The sequence below is a fragment of the Phoenix dactylifera genome, unplaced genomic scaffold (genome assembly GCF_009389715.1).
Source record: "Phoenix dactylifera cultivar Barhee BC4 unplaced genomic scaffold, palm_55x_up_171113_PBpolish2nd_filt_p 000119F, whole genome shotgun sequence".
NCBI lineage: Eukaryota > Viridiplantae > Streptophyta > Magnoliopsida > Arecales > Arecaceae > Phoenix > Phoenix dactylifera.
The window spans coordinates 1126270-1134177 of record NW_024067687.1 but is presented as its reverse complement, the minus strand read 5'-3'; the positions used below and the strand labels follow the sequence as shown (position 1 = coordinate 1134177).

Here is a 7908-nt window from a genome sequence, read left to right as displayed (position 1 = left end):
CAACTTGAGCCCTTCATAAGAGGTAATCGAACAATTGGCCAGGTAAGCAGGTGGGAGGCTCCCCTTACTCAGTGAGTAAGGTCCTAATTAAGTAACCACCTTTCATGCTTTCCTAGACACCAATTAGATCAATTAATCTAATATGACTTGCTCATGTCGGTTCACTCTCGACTTGATTGAGGAGGTTTTGATTTAGGTCTCAATTGGGTTTGCTACATCACATGTAAGCCTATCTACCCGACTCGCATTCACATCACATGCAAACGGTACATTACAGGCAGTTATAATCGCAGCATCAAATTAAAGCTAAACTTTAACTAGGTGATGATCATGGATTCTAATTAGGTCGTATTACAAGCACATGCACATCAATCGATCAAGTGGTCTTCAACTCTTGAATTGGTTCCAAGCCTCCTTGATTCGATCCTTGATCAACCCTTGATCCCATCGCCATCAACCGCTTGGATCACCTTTCATCTCATGCTTTTGCTTCAGCTTGATCGTTGATGTACATCACATCACAGAAATACAACCAGATGTAAAATAAAAATAAAAATAAATTACATCTCCTTTTAGGAGGCACGCAGGCCTCTCAAAACATCAAATAAGATGCATGCAAGCATCTGAAAAATTACATGACATCGCAGATCACATCGCAGGTCATTACATTTGATACCAAAAGGGGTTGAATCCTATGATCATCACCGTATGCAACAATTATAATTTTCAGATCTGAAAACTAACTGATTATATCATGACATAGGTCGCTGATCATGCTAATCATGATTCTAAACTTTGTAATCCCATTAACAATGCAATTAGAATCATCTTTTTATCACATAAAAATCAGCATGTAAAAAATCAGCACCCCTGAAAAATCTGCATGCAGAATTTTTCAGCATGCATGATCAATCAATTTTCAGATCTAATAAACCTTTAGATATTTAATTCTTACCTTAATCTACGAAGCCTAGGCTCTGATACCACTGTTGGGAACCCGCCCATGCCGCTGATATTTCAAAAATTTTTCAGATGGCAGCGGAATCGGCATGCACGGGTTCGACGTTCATCGCATGAACGTTGTTTCGAGACCTTTCGTAATTAGGTAAGAATTAAAACTTTTAAAACTAATAGGAAGATCAAATCTTCATCTTGCGCGGGTAGATGATCACCGCAAATCTGAATTCGTGGTTTTGGAAGAGGGTTCGCTTGAAGCCGTTCAAACGTCCGGCCTCTACGGGTATCCACACGAAGCAGGATCCGATCCAAGCTCTCTATCTCACCGGGGTGCTAGCTCCCTTGCAGAGATAGCTTTTGATGGCTGATCTCCTCTCTTTCAATCAACCCTTGATTGCACTTGAGAGGAGGAAGAAGAAGGAGGAAGAAGAGGAAGAAGATCACAGCCCTTCGCAGCCTTCTTCTTTTCTTACGCGTTGAAGCCAAGAGGAAGGAGAAGGGATGCCGCCAAGCTTCAACTTGCTTGCACCTTGCTTGCGGCCTAACCAAGGGAGGAGAGGGGAGGGTGGCGGCAGCAAGAGGAGGATTCTTCAATGCCTTAGGGCGCCGGCCCCTAGTCCTCCTTTTATAAGGATTGGAGCTCCTATCAATTAGGAGTTCCATGATAACTTACCAAAGGAAGGGGGCGCCGGCCCTAGCTCTTCATGTCGCCCTAGCCAAGTGAAGAGGGGCTGATGTCCTTCTTACTTGGTTAACCTAATCCTCTTCCAAAGAGGATTAGGTGCCTCTCTTATGGTTTCATCCCAATCCAATTAGGATTAGCCAAATTGGGTTCAATCTATGCTAGTCCTAATCCAATTAGGACTTGAATGAACCATGACTCATTTGAACTCTTCAATCCTAATCCAATTAGGAGTCATGTTGATTCATTAGATTAATAATTAATTAGGACTTAAGGAATCCTAATCCAATTAGGATTTGTTTAATTCTAGTCCTAATCCAATTAGGACTCTAATTTGAATCCAAAGTCCTAATCCGATTAGGACTCTAGGAATCCTACTCCAAGTAGGAATCCAATTTTGATTCAAAACTCCTAATCTCATTAGGATTGAGGAATCCTATTCCAAGTAGGAATCCCAGTCCTACTCCAACTAGGATTTCCAGTCCTAATCCAATTAGAACTCTGGGTATCCTACCCGAAGTAGGATTTCTTGTTTCAAGTCCAATTAATTAATTCCCTTTCCTTCTTCAACTTCTTATCAATCAAATTGATTACTTGTGATTCATAATCACGATTTCAACCATCGGATCGGTCAATACTTCTAGTGTGTGTGACCCCATAGGTTCTATTCTGACTGGTAGTGAGATATATTGTGATCTCTATCTCAATATCATTGAAAACTCCTTTCAATGGGTTGGAACGATTCCAACTCAACTCATTAGGGTTTATCGATCATCAAGATAATCCCTATAAGTCCCACCATCCACCAGTGACACCTAGCAGCATGTAGTGGCTACCCAGCAGAATGGAATGATGAACCTCTAGATGCAGTTAACATGTGATACAGTCCTACTATCGTGGATCCCTACAGGACGGAGGTCATGGACAACTCGTCAAACCCCATCGTCTGTCATATGTCAAGATTTATTCGACTTGAGTTCGATAGTGGAAAACTCTTTTTCCACTTTATATCACTGCCCTGGCCAAGGTCTTAGAACTCAGTCTAACAAATCACATAGGATCACTCCTCTCCTATCAAGGTCGATAGATTCCTTATAGGTGCATACCCTACTCCTACAGTGAACCTACTGCAGCCAATCTACACTGCATGGACCCATATGGCTAGAGACCATGTATGTGTGCAGTCAAACTACAATAACCTCACTGTGAGTAGCCGAAGCACCGCAGGTCAAAGGACCAGTCACACTACTGCAACATCAAGCAAGTCACTGACGAGTGGATAGACATCCAAGTGACTTCTTGTCTTGGTCACGCTCAGTACCCTTGTTCTCTAACAAGCACCTGCACTATCACTTCAGTGTCCCTACACCGTGGACTCAAGTCTCGTCCATCCAGAAGGAAAGTGATCTGTGCACTGATCGGATCGATCACCGTCCTCGTGATGATCCATTGATCAGGAGCATTTAGAAATTAATCACCAATGATACATGGCTCAAATTCTCAACTCTTGAGAATATGTATCATCATCTTATTAATTTCTTGGACGATTCATAGACACATAAACAATATGAATGAAAAGATGCCTTTTATTTATTCAATAATAAATAGTCAAGTACAAAATTATGTCCCTAGAATTAATAATGTGTCAGCCAGATTGGCTTCTAGGGCATACATCTAACAGTACGACGGCCTTACCTCCGACATCAGTGTAATTATTTACTTGTCCGTGCACCAGATCAAGCAACGTGCCGAGCTGTACGACGGCCTTGCCCGGTCACATCACAGGTAAACCCCCCCTATAAAAGGGAACCATGCTTCTCAAGGGCGGGGGGGGGGGGGGAACAGAGAGAGAGAAAAAACACTACTGCTCCCATTTTCTTTGAACACTATTTTGCCCCCTCTGACTTAAGCATCGGAGGGCCGGCGCCGGAAAACCCGGCCACCGGCTTTTCTGCAGGCACCCAGACAGAGGACGCCGCCCGCCGACGGACCACCACTCCCTCGTGTTCGCCGATAGCTCCCCCTCCTCGACGGACGATCGCCCCCGGGTCCAATTTCCAGCAACAAAAAGAATGGAAAATAATAGAACAAAATTGGTTGCTCTCTTCCATAGATTTTTCTAATGAGATTTTTAAGGCTAGAGAATGCCAAACGAATCAAATAATATAATAAAGATACCAAGGGCTGTCAATGGACTTGGCCAACAACAACAATAAAATTAAGTTTAAGTAATTATAAAGGGAAATTAGCTTTATGTTGTTCAATCTCAGACCAGTCGTAAAAGAGCAGGATTTATCAAGCTCACAAGATAAGCTAGATAGAGTTGTTCAAGCTTAAGTCATGTGCCATGTAAACAAGAAGTCTCAAGCCAAGCCCAAGCTTCCCCTCATTGGTGAAAAACAACAACAACAAGCCTCGCATAAAAGTGGAGTTGAGCTTGACTCATTTACCAAATGAACAGGTCTGTTATCAAATTGAACTCAAGGTTCATAAGGACCCGGTTCATTTGTAGTAGTTAGTCTTCACCAACTTTCACAAAAGTATCAGTCCCCTACTGGTGTGAGTCCGTGCATCCTGTACGGATTGATGCAGTCCTATACTGACAACCATAGTTTTGAGCATGGGATTCTTATCAGACAGAAGACTTATACGAACTTCAAACTTTCATGGAACCAAACATACCATCCAGAGTCCTTATATTGATGGAAATTATTGGTTAAGTCTATTTCCAACCCCAATAAGTTGGAGAAAGGCCACTTTTCTGATTTGTTGTGCATCACCAAGTGTCCTGAAGTCTCTGAATCATTACCACTAGAGCATAGGTCTATGGAATGCCTGTAAACGGGCGGACATTCCAAAGCATATATATTCCGAAGTTATGTTTCAACCCTCTCCTTAAAGAATCGAGCTTGTAAGAGTCTTATGGCAGAAAGGCAAAGTCAACAAATAGACATTAAAAGTGACAGCACTTATATAAAATGCCGCATTTACCAAAAAAAAAAAAAAAAAAAGTGACAGCACTAGACTCTAGATTTAAGGACCTAATACCCCTGTCCAATATTATTTATCATCTCCACTTGTTTATATTCTGTTTGTTATTGTTAATCCAGAATGTGATATTGCCTCTGGGCTTCCAACCTGTAATCCAAGAAATAATTCAAAGATGTAATTAACAAATGCCAATACAGTGGCCCCAAAAGTGTGTTATCTCTATCTGAAATTTATAAAATCCCAAGATGGTTGTTTCTTGCAGCATTATTGCAGACACAAAATAGATTACATTCTTATTGCGGAGCATGTATTGAATAAATGATTACTCTTTTTGCAAGTGATTAAGTGTTGTGGTAAGAATTATATTTGTTTATTTAGACTGACAATTAAGAGATTTATGATGTGACTTTGTATATATGATTGAATGGTCAGAACAAAACAATTATTTCACATGACCATCCGAAAGATAAATTCAACCACTTCGCAGTTGTTTAGGAAATTGTAGAACTTTAACTAGGAACCTAACACTGGATATTAAATAAACTAATCACATCATAGACAGAAGGCCTTGCATGTTGACCTGCTAATGCAGGATATCTCATGCAATTCTCGGATGTGGAATAAGCATGTTATAGTTCAGTGAAGATAGTCATGACTTTAGTCTCAAATCAAAACCCTAATTTAACACGACTGTAGAATTAATTGTTCAATTCATCCAAGAATTTTCAACATTATAAATAAATCCTTTGCAACAATGCTTTCACATTGATAAAGTTGATATACCAAAATATTTGGTAATATTAATGCAGAAAGCTTCCAACTTTTTCTTTCATAAAAATATGCATGCACGATTAAGCAAGACTGTTGTACAGGTTATGCAGTAACGACATACCAAAAGCCACTTGGTATGTTTGTGATAATTCTCGGCACCATCTTGTGGCTGCAACAACAACATTTATCAGGGTGCCACGGAATGCATCTCTTTCTAATTCCTGAATCCCAGCTATAGTGGTCCCTGTAGAAGATGTAACCGCATCCTTCAACTGACCAGGATGTTTTCCAGTAAGGTTAACTGTGGCTGCGGCACCCAGAACCTATACAAAAAGTTCATGTACGCTACATGTTATGGCATGTTACCTTCCATGTTCAGATCCCTCACTGCAAGTTAATTTACATGTGCTAAGGGAAAATTCATGCTACTTGTCCTTTTTTATTGTATGAAGATCAGAGGAAGAACCTGCAAGCAACCACTCACAAAATAAATATAATAAGTATAACCGTGGCTAGTGCATTACATGTTGATGAGTATAAGAAATGTTTTAATGAAATTTGATTTAAAAAGATTATTATACTTACCGTTTGAGAAGCAAGACCAAGAGCAAGATCTCGAGGAAGACCAGCAGCCACCCCACCATCAGCTAAGGCCTCTATTGCTAGATAGATATAAGCAGGGCTGCTATCACTGGAATTTGCAGTCATATAACCTTATATAAGACATTATTCTTGGAAAAGATAATGTTCAAGGGATTTATCCATTACCTAAGTACATTAAAATCATAAAACGAGCATGCTACCTCGTATAACAACACATCACATATGCTTCTACCAAGTTAGCAATTTATGAGAAATAAGTATTACATACCTCAAGCCAGTTACAACATCAAAATATTTTTCATCAGCTGTCCATACCTTCCCAATTGCGCCAAAAAAACTGGTTACATGTTCTTCATCTTTCTTAATTAGTTGCCATCTCACCCACACACATGACTACATAAACACAGGGATATCAGGAGTTGCAGCACGCAAGTTTACACAAAAGGTTTACGTGAAGTAACAGAAGTTCTGGTTTCACCTTTTTCAGTTTGAAGTTTCTTATACATTAACAGACACGTGCTATCATATATACTGCCAATTTTTGTCACAGGATTGTTACGCAAATATTCTACTACTCGAATTTCCCAGCCGGCCAGTACACATAATATACATAATGACTTGCTAGAGTTGCACTTACAAGGTACAAAATGGCTTTATAATGATCATTATACAAATCGTTTAGTGAATTCTGCACATGAAAAATGAGAGGGAGCTTAGCCTAATTTTGTTGGATTAACAAACATACATGAATTAAAAGAAAGACCGGAAACACTATCGAGGGCCATATGCAATCCACAAGGCTTGGTGTCGATGCAAGCTATAAGGTTGTTCAACTACCAGGCTAGTAAGTTATGAATAAACACACAAATGAATCTTTGTTCTGTTTTGCACCTTTCGTTAGTTTTAGGTGGAAACTGTTAACTAACATCAGACATACCTGAGTTAAAGTTGATTAGGACCACATCTTATTCTGATTTTGTAATTAAAAGAAATATTTAGCCACCGATCAAATATTATATATTGATTATGTAAATTAAATTAATAAAAAGGTTATAATGCTTCTCGAGCCCTTAAAGCAGATAAACAGATTCTGCGCACCTGTCAGGACCAGACCGCATGATGCGGCCCTTCTGAGGCAAATCTAGACCCTTGGGCTTGTCTATTAAGCCAGACAGGACAGAATACAAATGTCATCATAAAGAATATTATAATGTCACCAATAAAAGAAATAAAATCAAATATCACCTGATGCTGCCTGACCAACAGCAGCAGGAGTATTTTGCATCACCCTTATTATTCGATGCTGACCAGACCACTCCTGTAAAATGATTTTAACTAGACATAGCACTTTGGTCGTTATAGGAGATAATGTGGCTACCATATTATGGAAAGGATAATAATGAGATTTGAGATCTAACAACTAAAATGATTTAAAAGCGGAAATTTTACTGACGGTTCCATCGCATTCCCTTCCCCCTCTCTCTAACTCTCTCTCGGGCCAAATTAGGCAAAATTGTCTTGCTATAGACCCAGGGCTAGGCCCGAACTAGCCCTCACCCAACAAATGCCAAGATCTAGTGATTACTCTCTCTTACTCGCTACGTTCTAAATTTTGATCGGGCGGAGAAAATGAAAGTGACCATTTACTGTTTGCAAAAGGTGGCATTTTACAGCTTAGTGTTTGCTAAAATAATGTCTTAAACATATGCCCCACAGCCATAATGACGTTGTAGCGGAACACAGAAAAAGAATTATCGTAGTAGCCATTGTAGTTCAAGAACTCCAGATCTTAGTATATAGGCCAAAAAAATAACGTCCTATATTTTGTATGAATTTGTAAATATTCCCTCACATATCTAATTGTTGTAATATCAATCCTAAATTTCTCACACTATTGCAATGTA

The 7908-nt window shown here is 39.6% G+C and overlaps 1 pseudogene; it reads right to left on the bottom strand.

Annotated features, from left to right (window-relative positions):
* Window positions 1-5481: 5481 nt before the first annotated feature.
* On the bottom strand, window positions 5482-7289 carry LOC103705670 (annotated as a pseudogene).
* Window positions 7290-7908: the final 619 nt, after the last annotated feature.